Source organism: Peromyscus maniculatus, chromosome 1, assembly GCF_049852395.1.
Source record: "Peromyscus maniculatus bairdii isolate BWxNUB_F1_BW_parent chromosome 1, HU_Pman_BW_mat_3.1, whole genome shotgun sequence".
NCBI classification, from domain to species: Eukaryota; Metazoa; Chordata; class Mammalia; order Rodentia; family Cricetidae; genus Peromyscus; species Peromyscus maniculatus.
In genome coordinates, this window is record NC_134852.1 from 138,042,665 (window position 1) to 138,059,692 (window position 17,028).

Here is a 17,028-nt window from a genome sequence, read left to right on the forward strand (position 1 = left end):
GTTTTTCAAGACAGGGTTTCTCCGTGTAACAGAGCCCTGGCTGTCCTGGACTCCCTTTGTAGACCAGGCTGGCCTCGAACTCACAGAACTCTGCCTGCCTCTGCCTCCCGAGTGCTGGGATTAAAGGTGTGCACCACCACACCTGGGCAGCCCCTAAGTTTTTTAACAAAATTCTATTAGTTACACGCACATGCACTCATGTGCACACACAAGCTTGTATACGTCAGAGAACATGGGGGTTGGGGGAGGTGTTTCATCGTCTACTATGTGGGTTCCAGGGATCGAACTTATTCATCTGCTTAGCAGCAGGGCCACTGAGCCATCTTGCTGACCTTTTAGTTTATTTATGTATTTCATTATTTTTGTTTTTTGATAATGGGTCTTGTTATGCAGTCCGGGCTGCCCTGGAACTTGTGACTATCCTGCCTTAAGCTCTCCAGTGCCGGGGTTACAGTATGGAACACCACACTCAGTTTTCCAATAAGTTGTTTCTTTAAGATTTATTTTATGTCTATGAGTGCTTTGCTTGTATGTGTGTACCATGTGCATGCCTGGTGCCTCAAAAATCAGAAGGGAGTTACAGATGGTTGTAAGCCATCATGTGGGTGCTGGGAATTGAACCCTGGTCTTTTGGAAGAGAAGCCTGTGCTGAGCTCTGAGTCACCTCTCCAATTGCACCACCCCCCCATAGACTTTTTATCCTGCTGTAGGAATAAGGTGACTCCAGCTTCCTTTTCTCTGGCTAGACAGACAGCCATGCTGACCAACCACCTCATGGGTTGGATGCTTCAGTGTAGAACATGAGGCATGCAGTTCAGAAAGAAGCGGCTGTGTTGGAATCAGACTGACAGACAGTGGGTTGTTGACCCTAGATTCTTCTTCTATGAGGTACCAGTGATAACAACACTTCACAGAGCCCCAGGAGATCACAGGGGTCACATATATAAGGACCTTGGCACACAGGAAGCTGAAAGCAAGCAACTCTCATCATGTCACAAAGCTGACTCTTCATAACGGTCTTTTTGAAGTAATAAAAATGGTGAAAGTATCAGGGCGGCTGTGAACTTGAGATCATCTGCGCTGAGCTCAAGGGTGTCCTCCACCATGCTCTGGCATTTGTGAAGCACCCACAGCACGCCTTATGCTCTTGGAGCAAGTGGTCTAATTAGCCTAATCTTAAAATCAGTCCTCAAGGCAGATGTGATTCTTTTACAGCGAAGAAAGCAGAGAGGGTCGGACCCCGGGCTGTAGCTCAGTGGGTAGAGTGCTTGCCTAGGATGCATGAAGCCCAGGGAGTCCATCCTCCAGCAACCGCATATACCGCAGGAGATGGAGACAGAAAGATCCGAAGTTCAGTTCCAGACTGGCTTGCGGCACATGAGACCCTGTCTCAAAAGCGAGGTGATGCCTTAATTTGCCCGAAGAATTCAACAGAGACGATTCGGGGATATAAGCCAGACAGGTAGCCCCAGCATCATCGAGAGGACACCTTGTTTCTTCCCTGGAAGAAAGCGAGAGCGCCAGACTGCGGAGCAGAAGGGGTTATTCCCACTGAGACGCGGGCGCTAGGCAGCTAGAGCGGCCAGCCGGGCGGGCGGGAGGAGCGCGGTTTCCCGGGGCCGGGCGGGCGGGCGGGCGGGAGGAGCGCGGCTTCCCGGGGCCGGGCGGGCGGGCGGGCGGGAGGAGCGCGGCTTCCCGGGGCCGGGCGGGCGGGAGGAGCGCGGCTTCCCGGGGCAGGATCTTGGATTCCGACCGCCACAGCGAAGGGACCGCGGGGCTCTGGATCGGAGGCCTCGGGCCGGTTCCGGAGAGAGGGCCGGGCGCTCCAGTCCTCTGCTCACCCTTGCTGCCATCTGAGCTTTGGGAGCCGCTCCCTGGGGCCAGAGACGGAGGTGGTCCCGGCCTCGCGGCTGTAAGGTTTGATTCTTGGCATGGCTGAGGTCACTCATCCAGAAAGTCGAGGAGCCAAGCCCGTGTCCGGACATTTAGCTCAGGGTCTCATGATCTCTCCGCATCGTGGGGAGTTAGTGTGGTCACTTTTCCTAAGGAGGCTGGTGGCCTTGCTCAGAAGAGATAGCTTTGTTTGTTTGTTTGTTTGTAAGACTACTTGCTATGTAGCCAAGGCTTCTAACACAGATTCCCACGTGCTGGGCTTAGAGATTCCTGCTCATTCATATCCAAACTTCAGCTGTCTTTCCCACCTTCCAGTCAGCCACTTCTGGGTTCCGACAATCATCGCCTTCGTCCAACTTCCCAGGCCTCCCCTTCATCAGTTTTTTTTTTTTTTTTTAATAATTGGGCTTTTTTTTTTTTTAAGATTTATTTTATTTGTTATGTAAACAGTGTTCTGTTTGTTTGCCTGAAGGACAGGATAGAGCATCAGACCTTATTATAGATGGTTGTGAGCCACCATGTGGTTGCTGCAAACTGAACTCAGGACCTCTGGGAGAGCAGTCAATGCTCTTAATCTCTGAGCCATCTCTCCAGCCCTTCATCACTTCTTGACAAACCAGTGTCACTTGCGGTCTTGGCTGTTTCTACCCTTACCTCATAGAGACGGCAGACAGACTCTTCCGCCTGTCCACAGAACTTTGGGACCACTGTGTGGTCACTGTCTGAATTCAGACCCAAGCCCTTCAGCTTGGCATTCAGCTGCAGTTTGAGATGTGGCTCCAGCCACAGGTTGCTCAATGCTACTCAAAATGGGTTTCTCCCCAGGACAGTTATAGAGGGAAGCGGCCTCAATGTTTGTCGCTATGGCAACCAAGAATAGACAACTGAAAGAGTGACCTGACAGATGTCTGCATCCTGCATTTGGCTGGTTCCAAATACTGCAGAATATGTGTTCTTCTCAGCTGCCCTTAGAACTTTCTCTAAAATAAATTAGTGTTAATTACTACTAGGACACAAGTAAGCCTTACAAGGATGGGAAAATTGAATAATTGCTTGCATTCTATCTGATCATCATAGACATCAAACCAACTCAAGACCCTAGAGGACAAGGCTCCTGAGGCTAAGCAGCACAGTACTGAGTGAGCATGGCTGCTTCAAAAAGTCAGGAAGGATTCTAGAAATGAATGAAAATGAAAATGCCGTAGATCCCGTGAGTCACAGAGAAAGTGGCGGAAGAGGGGCATCTGTGGCAGCAGTTGTCTGTCTTAAGGAATTAACCGGTAACTCAAATAAATAATGCTACATACCGTAGGGCTTTGGAAACAAGCCAAACTGAGACTCAGTAGGTGGAAAGAAATAATTAAGATCAGGGGAGAAATTAATGATGTTTGAATAATATGATGAATGAAAAAAATATAAAGAATGAAAGGTAGAGTTGCTTCTTAGAAAAAAATAACCATGATGACTGGGCAGTTGTGGCACAGGCCTTTAATTCCAGCACTAGGGAAGCAGAGGCAGGTGGATCTCTGAGTTAAGGCCAGTCTGGTCTACAGAGCAAGTTCCAGAACAGCCAGGGCTACACAGAGAGACCTTATCTCGAAAAAATTTAAAAAAGAAAAAGAGAGAGAGAGAACCAATTCTCACAAATTGTCACCTGAACCCCACATGCAAACTCCGACATGCATGCACCCACTCACACAAATATAGTATTAAAATGAAGAATATTGATTTATTCATTTAGATATGTGTCTATATATGTGTATGTGTGAGTGTATATACACATATGTTTAAGTGTATTTGTAGAAGCCAAAAGAGGGTGTGGGGTGTCCACCTCTGTCACCCTCCACCCATTGTTTTGAGGTAGGGTTGTTCCCTCAATGCAGGGCTTGCATTTTTCTCAGATAAACAGGAAGTTAGGAAGCCCCACAGACCCTCCTGTCTCTGTTCTAAAAACTAGGGTTACAGATGTGTGCTGGATGCCAGATGTGTACACAGGTCCAGGGACTTGAATTCTAGTCATCATGATGTGCAGCAGATGCTCTCAACTGCTGAGCCATCTCTCCAGCCCCCAAAGACAAACAATTTAAACACATCGATAACAAGTAGTGAAACTAAAGCAATAATTTAAAAAACTCCCAAATAAAAAAGTTCAGGCCAGGTAGGTGGTGGTGGTGCAGGACTTTAATCCCAGCATTCGGGAGGCAGAGGCAGGCGGATCTTTGTGAGTTCAAGGCCAGCCTGGTCTACAGATCGAGTTCCAGGACAGCCAGGGCTACACAGAGAAACCCTGTCTCGAAAAGCAAAAACAAAAAAGTCCAGGCCAAGCAAGAGGAACAGCAAGCAGCTTTGGAACTCATGGAAAACAGCTCAGTCAGCACAATCCCAGTGGGTGGGCCTTGGAGAGGCAGAGCCTGGAGGACTCCATTTCCTGAGGACCCATGCTGTTATTGAGCACAGCTCTGTTTATTGCTCTCGAGGTCACCATCTATAAGTTGTATGAAAATTCTAAGGGGGTTTCTAGTCCTCACTGGCCAGTGTTACTGGTACTCACAATAACAGTGATTGACTTTTTCCAACCATTGCTGCTGGAGCAGATTAATGATTCAACCACCACCCTTAGAAAGAATTCAGAGATGTAGATTGTTAGTACACAGGTTAAGACGTTGTTGTTAGTGGCTTTGAAGTAGAAACCCTTGGGGAACAATCTAAAGTCTAAAAAGGCACACTCTTGTTAGTTGAGCGAGGGACTCACTGAGGTCAGGGAACAAGAACAATGGCAGCCTGGTTATTGCTTGCTGAGGTGCCTTTCTTGCTAGGATGGGTTGGTGATCAAAGGCGATGATTATTTCCTTCTACCCATTTTTGCCCTCAGCTTCCTGATATGATTTAATAAAAAGTTGTTGATGAGTAGGTGTGCACTCTGGGACTTAAAGTAGAAATGACTGGTTGTTTTTATATATAAAAATTTAGATTTGTGATTATTTAAGATCTTTTATAAAATCACCTTTTGATATAAATAATAAAATGATTGATCTTTTCTTTGTAAATGCAAAATGCAGCCTGCCAGTAAAGGAACTGGCTGAGAAAAATACCTTGCTTGCTTATACTTTGTTAATCTATAACAAATTTCCTAGACATGAATGTATGTTAGTCCTTGGAGATAAATTTTCACCTGTTGTAGTGATATTTTGTGTACCATAATAAAATTTGCCTGAAGATCAGAGGACAGAAGAAGCCACTAGATTAAACATAGAGGCCAGGCAGTGGTGGCACATACCTTTAATCTTAGCACTTGGGAGGCAGAGATCCACCTGGATCTCTCAGTTCAAAGCTATCCTGGACTACGTGAGATTCAGTTTAGAAGAGAAACAGAGCCAGGCAGTGGTGGCACACACCTTAAATCCCAGTACTTAGGAGTCACATGCCTTTAAGCCCAGTACTGGGAAGCACACACGCCTTTAATGGCTGAGCAGAGAAAGGTCTGTAAGGCGTGAGGAGACAGCAATTAAAGACCTTTTGGCTAGAGGCCTTTTGGCTAGGCTCTTTCAGCTGAAACCTTTTGGCTGAGAGGATCCCTTTCGGCTGAGAACTCGGAGACATTCAAGCAGGATTTGTGGAACTGGTGCGGTGAGATGGCAGGGACTTGTTCCTTTGTCTCTCTGGTCTTTTAGCACTTACCCCAATAGCTGACTCCCGGTTTTTATTATTAAGACCAATTAGAATTTGCACTACAACCTATAATTCATAAAATGTTTAATCGTGTAAGGGAAATGAGAAACATGCTGTTTTTTACTTGTATTTATTGTCATCATTCACTTAAAAATAGAATGTAACCACACATTATAATTTTTATATTGCTTGAAAGATTGGGCTGGGCCATATAAGCTGTAGGGGAAAAAATAAAGCAAGAGAGACCCTGACATGTTGAAGGTGTGTGTGTGTGTGTGTGTGTGTGTGTGTGTGTGTTTTCCCCTTTCTTTTCCAGCCCCAGAGAAGTAAGTTTTGCCCCTCTTGCAGGCTGCAAAGAATTAAGTTTTGCTCCCTCAGAGAAAACAGCCTACTGTGGGTTAGCCGATGACTCCACCTCCCCTCTCCAGTGTCTGAGCTGCTGAGGGCACAGGCCCAAGTGAATTTATTGCTGAATTCCACAAGACCTTTAAAGAAATATGAACATCAATAGGAAAGAAAGGACATCTACTTTCCAAACTTAAGAAAGAAAAAAGAAATGTGAGTGTTTACCTGCCTGTGTGCCTGTGCCTCACACACGTGCAGTGCCTGTGGAGGCCAGAAGAGGGCATCCATTCCCCTGGAACTGGAGTTACAGACAGTTGTGAGCCACCACATGGGTGCTGGGAACTGAAACCAGGTTCTCTGCACCAGCAGCCAGTGCTCTTCACTGATAAGCCATCTCTCCGGCCCAGCTAACAAATTCTTTACAAAGCCAATATTACCCCATGCCAAAACCAGACCAAAAAAAAAAAAAAAAAAAAAAAAAAACCCAGAAATTATAGACCAATCTCCCTAATGAACACTGATACAAAAATTGTTAATGAAATACTTGCAAACCAAGTTCAAGAACGTATTTTTTTTAAACCATTCTTGGGCTGGGGGGATGGCTTAGCTGTTAAGAGTGCTTGCTGCTCTTCCAGTGTTTGGTTCCTAGAACCCATTTTGGGAAGCGTACAACCACCTGTAACTTCAATTTCAAGAGATCCAACTCCTCATGGCCTCTGTGGACACCTGTGCACACATCTGGCATACATTCATACAGACATACGCATACATGTAAATAAAATAAAAATCTTAAAAAAATCATTTGATACTATAAAGCTTTCTTTCTTTCAAAGTAGCAGGATGTTTCAACATATATAAGTCTATAAATGTAAAATATAACTGGACTCAAGGACAGAAATCACACGATTATCTTAACAGATTTAGAAAAGACCTTTGACAACATCTAGTGTCCCTCCTTGATGAAAGGCCCAAAGAACTAGGACTAGAAGGTACATATCTCAACATAATAACTTGAGGGCCAGGAGGGGTGGCACACACCTTTATTCCCAGAGCTCAGAGTCAGAGGCAGGTGGATCTCTGTGAGTTCCAGGCCAACCAGGGCAACATAGTGAGACTCTGAAAACCAATGTGTAGCCAACATTATACTAAACAGGTTAAACGGAGAGCATTGCTGGGCTCTTTCTCTCTCCACTCATTAGAGTGCTGTAAGTTTTAACTAAATCAGTAAGACAAGAAAAAACAAATAAAAGAGAAATACGTGGGAAAGAAAGAAGCATCCCTATTGGCAATTAATATGATTCTACACATTAGATCCTACAGACTCCATCAGAAAACTCTTAGAGTTGATAAGCACTTTCTGCAAAGTGGCAGGATACAAAATTAACACAAAAATCTGTATCCTTTCTGTATACCAATAACAAACACACTGAGGAGGAGATCAGGGACGAAGCAGGGGAGATGTCTTAGCACTTAAAGGACACTCACTGCTCTTTGAGGACCTACAAATTTAAGAAGACACTAGCATATAGAAACACCACTCCAGATGCTCATGAGTTGGAAGAACAGAGAATCATGGTAATAAAAAGGAGTGTGGTGCCAGCTCAGACACAGATATGCAGAACGATGGGACAGAATACAAGATCTAGATAAAGCCACACAACCACAATCACCTAATGTCTGACAATGATACCAACAATAAACGCTGGAGAAATGATTGGGCATATACGCGGAGAAGAGTGAGACTAGATCTCATCTCTCACCCCAGTACAAAAATTAGCCCCAAACAGATCAAAGACCTTAACAAAAGACAGGAGCCTCTGAAACTGTTAGAGTAGGGAAGACATATCAAGATCTGGACACAGAAGACGCTGAAGAAGACCCCAGTTTCCAGGAGGAAAGGCGAGCGACCGACAAGTTAGATCCACTCTGCTTTCTGTTGCTGTGATAAACGGGCTGACCAAAATCAGCTGGGGGGGGAAGGATTTCTTTAAATGCTTATTTTCAGGTTGCAGTCTGCCATGGAGCTCTGAAGCAGAAACCATGGAGGAGGCTGCTTACTCCCCTGATCTCCTGGTTGCTCCTCTTCAGCTTTCTTATCGAGTCCAGGACCACCCACAGTTCAGTGGGCCCTCACAAACCAAGTCAAGACAATACCCCACAGCTGTGCCCTCAGGCCACCTGATCTGGGCAGCCCCTCAGTCAGGGCTCCTCTTCCCAGGTTACTCTCTCTTGTGTCAAGTTGACAATTAAAAACTGGGGCTGGAGAAATGGCAAGCTGGTGGTTAAGGGTACGGCTTCTCTTCCAGAGGACCTGGGTGCTATTCCCAGCACTCACATGACAACTGTAACTGTGTATAACTCTAGTTCCAGGATCTGACATCCTCACACAGATATACCTGCAGGCAAAACATCAATGCACATAAAAAATAAAATAAAATAATTAAAATAAAAAATAAACCAGGCAGTGGTGGCGTATGCCTTTAGTCCTAACACTCGGGAGGCACAGGCAGGCAGAACTCTATGAATTTGAGGCCAGCCTGGTCTACAGAGTGAGTTCTAGGACAGCCAGGGCTACACAGAAACCCTGTATCAAAACAAAAACAAACAACCCCCCCCCAAAAAAAAACAAAGAAAATTTGAAAAAAAATAAAAATAAAACTTTTAAAATAGCACAGACTCATGAAATTAACAAGCTTTTACATAGCAAAGGAAGCAGTTAATTAAGGAGACAGACTGTAAAATGGGAAATAATTTTTTTTAGCTATGCATTTGATACAGGATTAAATTTTAGGATATACGATTTCAAAAACAAAACAAAATGGAAAACAAGAACTACTGAGCAACAAGAGAACAAAGCATGGCTCAGCACGAGATCTGGGTTTGGTTCCCCACTTCACATGGTGGCTCATAACTATCAGTGACTCAAGTTCCAGGGATTCGGTGCCCTCCTCTGGCTCCTGCAGATCCCCAGAGAGCACACAGTACCTGCACATATACTCAGACAAAACACCCATACACATAAAATAAAAATAATTTTTTTCAAAAAGAAAGCAATCCCAATCAATAATTGGGCTAACAAAATGAACACATTTTTCAAAAGGGGAAATGCAAGTGCTGTGGAACAATCCTTTTCTACACTATGAATATGTATTACTCTCGTTGGTTAATAAAAAGCTGACAGGCCAATAGCTGGGTAAGAAGTTAGGAAGGAAAGCCAAACTGAGAATGATGGGAAGAGGGAGGGAAGAGTCAGAGGAGGTGTCAGTCAGTTGCCAAGAATGCAGGACATGTGGAAATGAGGTAACAAGCCACAAGGCAATACATAGATTAATAGACATGGGTTAATTTAAGTGTAAGAGTTAGCTAGTAACAAACCTGAGCTATTGGCCGAGCATTTATAATTCATATTCAGCCTCCGAGTTGGTTATTTGGGATGAGGTGGTCAGGACAGGAAATGTCCATTTACATGCAAGTGTCCTCTAAACATAAGGGCACATTTATCCATCAGAGAAACAGGAATCGGAACTACAGTGGGCCAGGTATAGTGGTACACAACTTTAACCCCAGCACTCAGGAGGCAGATGCAGGCTGACCCGATTTTGAGGCCAGCTTGGTCTACAGAGTAAGGTCCAGGATAGCCAGGGCTACATAGAGAAGCCTGTCTCAAAAAAACAAACAAACAAACAAAAAACAAATTGGGTTTCAGCTGGCCGGCAGAACTTCCTTTCTATTTCTGTGATGTGTATGAATGTGTATATTGTGCATGTGTCTGCATGTGTGTGTGCTGATGTTTGTCCATTCTGGCACACATGCAGGCCAGTGGTTGAGATCATGTGTCTTCCACAGTTGCCTCTCCACCTTATGTTTTCAGTTACTTTTATCTTTATGTATGTGTGTCTGTCACAGGTGTATGGATGCCTGTGGAGGCCAGAGGAGTCACAGGTGGCTGTGAGCCGCCTCCCATTGGTACTGTAAAATGAACTCAGGTCTTCAAGAAGAGCAGCAAATGCTCTTGATTACTGAGTCATCATCTCTCCAGCCCTGTGCTGGCTAGGTTTATGCCAACTTGACACAAGCTAGAGTCTTGTAGGGCATTTTCTTAATTAGTAATTGATGGGGGAGGGCCCAGACCACCCCGTTCTGGTGGTCCTGGGTTCTGTAAGAAAGCAGGCTAGCCAAGCAAGTCATGTGGAGCAAGCAAGTAAACAGCATCCCTCCATGGCCTCCGCATCAGCTCCTGCCCTGCTTGAGTTCCTGTCCTGACTTCCTTCAATGATGAACAGTGATGTGGGAACATAAGCCAAATAAACCCTTCCCTTCCCACGTTGCTTTTGGTCATAGTGTTTCATCATAGCAATAGTAAACCTAACTAAGCCAAGTCCCTACCTTTCACTTTTGAGACAGGATCTTTCACGGAACCTGAAACTAGAATGCCTGGGGTCTGCCCACCTACTCCAATATCAGGATTGTGGGTGTGTGTGATACCACACCCTCTCTTTATGTGGATGCCGGGATCTAAGCTCAAGTCCTCACACTTGTGCAGCCAGTGCTGTCCACTCCCAAGCCACTCCTGGTCTCCAGTTTTGTTTTTTATTACATTTATTTATTTATTTATTTATTTATTTATTTATTTATTTATTTATTTATTTAAATAGGGTCTCACTGTGTAACCCTGGCTGTCCTGGAACTCACTATGTAGACCAGGCTGACCTCGAACTCACAGAGATCTGCCTGCCTCCCTAATACTGGAATTAAATATGTATGCCACCACACACAGCTTCCTTTTTTTGCGTGTGAGTCAATTCTCTTCTTCTACCACATGGGTTCCATGGACAGAACTCAAATTGTCAGGCTTGGTAGCAAGCACCTTTACCTGCTGAGACAGCTTGCTGGCCCCAGAATTCTTGCTATACTTGAACTTGTGTTAAAATGGGAAGACTTGATTACGAAACCAAAGCACTCCCATTTCCCAGTTCCTCTGAGGCATCAGAGCTATAAGCACAGTGCTCTCATGTTGGTGCACTCAGCAACTGACGGCGGCTGCCCACTTTAGACACAGCTTCAGCTGCTTGTCAGTGTCCACCAATTGAGTGATGGGTGAGCTTTCATTGATTTTTTTTTTTTTTTGAGACAGTCTCAGGCCCACAGAGTGCAGGTGGGCCCTGAACCCTCTATGTATAGCAGTTTCATCTGGTTTTGAATTTGTGGTTCTGTGGATTACAGGCATGGCTCCACGTCCAGCCCTCAGATTTCCTATAGATGTCTCTGGAGCTGTTGTCTTTATCAATGGTGCACACCTGGAAGGCTGACTAGGAGGACTCTGTATGCAAAAGACAAATGGGAGGATGCGCCCTGGTCTTTTTACTTCACTTCATTCTTGGGACCCAGCGTCATTTTCCTAGGCCACTCAGAGCCTAGGGCACCTCCACACACATCTAGATCAGGTGCCTCACAACACTCACTGAACCTGGGAACCGCATGACCGGACCATGGCACCGTCTTCCCCAAACGGCAGATCCTGTTCAGCGAGTCCAAGGCTACTTCTACTCTGAAGACTTTCCTGCCAGCCAAACTACCACCATCAGTGTGGAGGTGCTGGTTAAGCCATGTGGCCAAGCCGCCAGCACCTTTGTTTACTCTAGCTTTCCATGTTCGAGCCTAAGTCGGAGTCTTGCACATAAACATAGACAAGGCATAGGGGCTCACTTCTCTAATGTGCACTCCTGGGGACAGATGCAAGTGAATCATGAGTTCAAGGCTAGCCAGGGCTGCATAGTGTGGCTGTGTCTCAGAAGCTGGAAACTGTAAGGCAGTTAATAGCATTGTCTGCTCTTCCAGAGGCCTGGAGTTTGGTTCCCAGCTCATGAGCAGCTTACAACTGCCTGGAACATCAGCTCCAGGAAATCAATGCCCTCTTCTGACCTCCTCTACCCACCACCATGCATACACATCATTTAAAACTAAGAAAATGTCTCTGCAAGTTTAAGGTCAGCCTGGTTCTACACAGTGAGCTCCAGGATAGCCAAGGCTATGTAGAGAGGCCCTCTCTCAAAAAACAAACAAATATATTTGAAGCCCAATTAATATAAAATGTAATAGCCTGGATATAATAATTTAATATTAATAATAACAAAAACAATTATCCAGGTAATGACATAATCCTGTGCATGTTAAACAGCAGTTACACTGGAAGGTCTGTGTCTAGCCTCCCCTAGCCACTAACTAGTACAGTGCCTGGCAGACGTGAGGTATGGGCTGAGGCAGCATGTGCCGTGATGAGGTGCCCCAGACAAGTCACAGACGCTGAGTTTCTGGCCAGGCCATGGCTGGAGGCACCCCCATGAAGCCTTAGCAGTTCAGAGTGCTCAAGAGGCAGCCCCAGAAAAGTGGAGATCTAGCCTTATCCACTCTTGGAAGTCGGAGCACGTCAGCACCCAGGAGGCTTTGCCCGGATCCAGCCAAATCCAGACCTAGCGAGCAAAATCCCAGCCTGACACCGATTCTGAATTCCAAACTCCAGAATGACAGAAGTTGACAGACACTGCTCTGATCCAAGCACTTGCCAGTGCATCAGTGAGGTCTCCTGCCTTGCCACCACCATGTGGCCAGCACTGCAGAGGAGAAGCCTGGAGTTCTCACACCTGGTATCTGGCCCAAGGCCACTGAGAGTCAGGCAAAGCCAGCGTGAGACAGGACAGGGAGAACTCCACAGGGTCACTCTCGGCAGCCCGAGGAAGTCTTTTCCAACTTTTCTTTTCCATTTTGGTTTTTAAAGACAGGGTTTCTCGGTATAGCCCTAGCTGTCCTGGAACTAGTTCTGTAGACCAGGCTGGCCTCGAACTCAGAGATCTGCCTGCCTCTACCTCCCAAGTGCTGGGATTCAAGATGTGGGCCACCACCTCTCTGCCTTTTCCAGACTTTGAATCAGAAAAAATCTAGATTCACAGCTTTGACTTGGGGAAGAATTTCAGGCTGTTATGGTGTCAAAACACCAGGAGTCAAACACTAATAAATTGCAGGGTAAGATTTATTCAGAGCTAGGCCTAATTTACAGTCCCCTCCTCGGGAGCAGGGTGATGAAAGCGGCCTTCTGCTGCAGCAGAGAGAATCCTCTGTAGGTCTCTCACGACCTTTGCAAGCAAGCAAAGCTTAAGCAAAAGCAGAACTTTCTGCTCTTAGCATTTAGCACAAACACACGTCAAAGTTTTGGAAGTCATTCTGATTGGCCAGTTTCAGGAAGCCTCAGTAAATCGGTTTTTCAGAAGGTCTTTGTGGTCTGTTGGTTGAAAAAACAATCTACATAATAGGAACATGAGTCTTATTTCACCTAAGAAACACAAGCATAAGCATCAAGATTCCAGAAACAGGTCTGGGGCTGAAAAGTAAGAGGAATGGAGGCGCTGTTGTTTTTTAGCAGGTGAAGAAAATTATTCTACATACATTGAAACCAACAGTGAAAACAGCAGCCTCCAGCAAGGCCCAGCTGGTCTGGACACGCCTGGACATTTTATGAAAGATATTTTAGTATGGGTTAATCACTATGCCTAAGGAGAAAAGAGACGCGTAGATGTAAATAAAGCACGGGTTTGGATGCGGCTCATCTGAGGGTGGGAGGAACATGGCAAGTCCAGCTCAGTCCTGACTCCTCCAGGGAAAGCTGCAGCCGCTTCCTGCCCCAGCCTCGGATCCAGTGTTGGTGGCTCAGGAAGCTGCTGTTTTCTTTTAATGAGGTTAGAGGTGGCTCCGGAGAAGCCCGGATGGCATTTTAATCTGATGACGTGAACCAGGAGCCGGGAGGGCTGCACACGTGGCTGCCCAGGTGGTTGGGCACACGTCCCTTTCCTGTGAGCGGCGATTCTGAGTGGAGAAAGACCCCCCAGTTGTTGGTTGTGTGAAATTCTCCTTCTCCCGCTGGTGAGAGGCTTCAGCTAGATTCCCGGGTGAGGGGCTCCTCTCCCTCTTTACGTCTCCCACATTTTCCCCTCTGTCCTGTCTCATACACGTCATCGGCTCCAACGTTAGATGGGTGATGCACCGTGATCCACTTCAGAATGTTGTCATCAACCTGAAGTGAACTTGTGCGTCTGTTGGCTGTCTTGCTCACCATCGTTCTTCCTCCACGACAGCCCTGGTGGCCCCTCTGCGCCCTTGCTTATTCCGGCCACTTAAGTGACAGCTTTTGCTGGGGCTTTAGATTGTATTTTCCCTACTTAAAAAAAAATTATTTTGAATTCTGTGTATGTGTGTGTGTGTGTGTGTGTGTGTGTGTGTGTGTGTGTGTGTGTATACACATGCATTCAGGTGCTGGCTGCAGTTAGTTATAGGCCGTTGGGAGCCTCCTGATGTGGGCACTGGGAACTGAACTTGGGTCTTTTGGAAGAGCAGCAAGTGCTCTTAACCATTAAGCCGCCTCTCCAGCACCTCTTTACTCTTTAAAAAAGCACTCACAGTATGTTTTTACTTTATATCTTACAATTTTAATTTACTCTTCAAGTGTTTATAACTGGTGATTACTTTCCTTAGTATGTCGCACGTCCAAAAAAGGGGGACGGACATAACCCTTGATTAAATGCCACCAATAAAGCTACTCCAAGAGGGAGGGGAGAGTTGAGTCTTGTATAATATTAGCAGGACCAGCCTTAATGTTACACATCCCAGGGGCTCAGGAGAGAGAACTACAAACAGCAAGGACTATTTTTGGGAAATAGAAACTCAGCACACCGAGCTCTTAGTTAAGTCATTTATTCTTCCAAATCTTCTCTGTCTCCCGGGCCCTGGGAGTCCTGGTATATATACACTTACAAGCAATAATCCCTTGGCAGTGTAAAGCCAGGCTTCCAGGTTTAAAAATGGAGGGGTGATAAGAATCACATAGAGAGGCAGTAATTGTTAATTGTTAATTCCCAAAAGGGAAATGAATTAACTAAATTCGGGTAATAATTTAAATAATCTAAGAAGAAGGATCTTATGTGCTCCACTATAGTCTTAAATGTGATTGGTAGAAAATGTTAAGAATCTATAAGTTGCTAGGTAAATAGGAGAAAAAAAACTGCCTTCTTTTGTTCCTGTGGCTCCTGTCTGTTCAAGCTATCTGCCGTTTTTTGTTTTTGTTTTGTTTTGTTTTTGTTCAGGGTGGGGGAAAGTGTGCTTGGTAGCTAGGCAACCTGTGTACAGCTAGATGCCTCTGGTGATAGTTAAAGGGAGATCTGGAACTAGAGGAAAGATTTGGGAAAGGAGGAAGTTAAGCTTAATTGGCACATTCACCAGGCCTTCTCAAACGGGTAGTCTGGACTCTTAAGTCTGTTCTCTGATAAGGTACTTTCCTCCATCTGGGGATGGACCTGGCTGGATGCTGCCAATGATGATAATTACAGGGAGGCTTGAACTGGGGTTCTGGCTGTGCAAAGCTGTCAGCACAGAAGGTTATCTAAATATTCCTAGAAGTGGTTAGGTAAGGAGTTAGGGGTCTATGAAGTTAGGCTGTAAGAAAGGAGGGTCCGAGCTAAATTGTGTAGAGCTATTACTTACGATCCACCTGACCTAGGTGGTGTCTCCTTGTGAAATTTACCTTAAATCAGGAGACTAGCATGTGGTGGTCTGGACTGTTATTTCTGTTAGTCCTTGAAAGTGGCTAAGGGAGATATCTGATTCCAGTGCTGAATGGGAGAAATGGATGGGCTGTGTGTGTGTGTGTGGGGGGGGGCTTTCCTGAGGCTGTTCTCTAAGTACCTGGAATATGTATGTCCAGAGAGTGATCAGTCCACACTGTTAGCACTTTTTAGGGAAAAGTCAATTGGGAAAACTATGAAGGCACACATGATTTTCATAACAGAAGACAGCTGATATATAACAAGCCAAGTAACACCAAAAGCTCCTTGGAATTTGGCTTCCTCTGGAGGAAATCCCTGATCCCTCCAGGTAGTGACTTTGCCATAACCAGCTGAGTTTTTATGATATATTCCTGTGGCTCTCAGCAGTTGAACTACAATCTCCTGCTTCATTGTTGCTACAAAGCTTCCAATCTGGCCGTTCCTCCAAACGCTTTGTTTTATTTTTAGTTAATGCATATGTTTGCCTCCATGTATATCTGTGCACCCTGTGCCTTCCTGGTGCCCTTGGAGGCCAGAGAGGGTGTTGGGAACCCATGGAACTGGTGTTACACACAGTTGTGAGCTGCCATGTGGGTCCTGAGAACTGAATCTGGGTCCTGAACAAGAGCAGTGGGCTCTCTTAACCACTGAGCCCTCTCCCCAGCCTCCTGGGTGCTTCCTTTCAATGGCTATTGTTTCGTATTTACATCTCAAAGCAATTGAATCTATTTTATTCATGGGTTCTGCAAGGCTCCTACAGCACCACATACTTTCTGTACGTGGCACTCTGTGGGCTGAGGCTGCCTCCCAGGACTTGGCTGGGAGACCATGAAATTGATTCCTGCCTCTAAGTATCACTCTGCCAACAGTTGTCCTACATCCTACAAACCATTGCGTTTCTGGTCCTGTAGATAGCTTTAATAGTTCATCCATGGATGTATGCTAAAACCCACCTGGTCATTTTAATGTTCAGAACCTGCTTCTGGAGACTGAGTTTCAAAGCCTGTACCAGGACTCACAGGAGGGTCGTGCTGCCCCCAAGTCCTGATCTTCGAACCCTGGGCCAACAGATTCATTATCTAGTTCACCACTTTAGGTGTCCCCGCTGACATAGGACTACCTGGTCAGGAGGGTTATGAACCCACACTCCAGCCTTCTGCAATGATGGGATGATGACGAAGCCGGCCTGAAGTCACAGAAGTGTTTTTGAAAGGCAGGCAGGTGACCAAGGAAAGGGTCTGCAAGCTCAGTTTGAAGCATAATAAAAAAAGGGAGGGGTTGGGGATTTAGCTCAGTGGTAGAGCGCTTGACTAGCAAACACAAGTCCCTGGGTTCGGTCCTCAGCTCTGGAAAAAAAAAGGGGGGGGGAGAGCGGGGGAGCCTAGCTGGCGGCGGCGGTGGTGCACACCTTTAATCCCAGCACTCGGGAGGCAGAGCCAGGAGGGCGGGGGAGCCTATACCACCATGCCTGGCTCTGTTTTGCATTTTGCTTGTGTTTTGTAAGGCTCCCTACATGTGGGCAGGGCAGGAA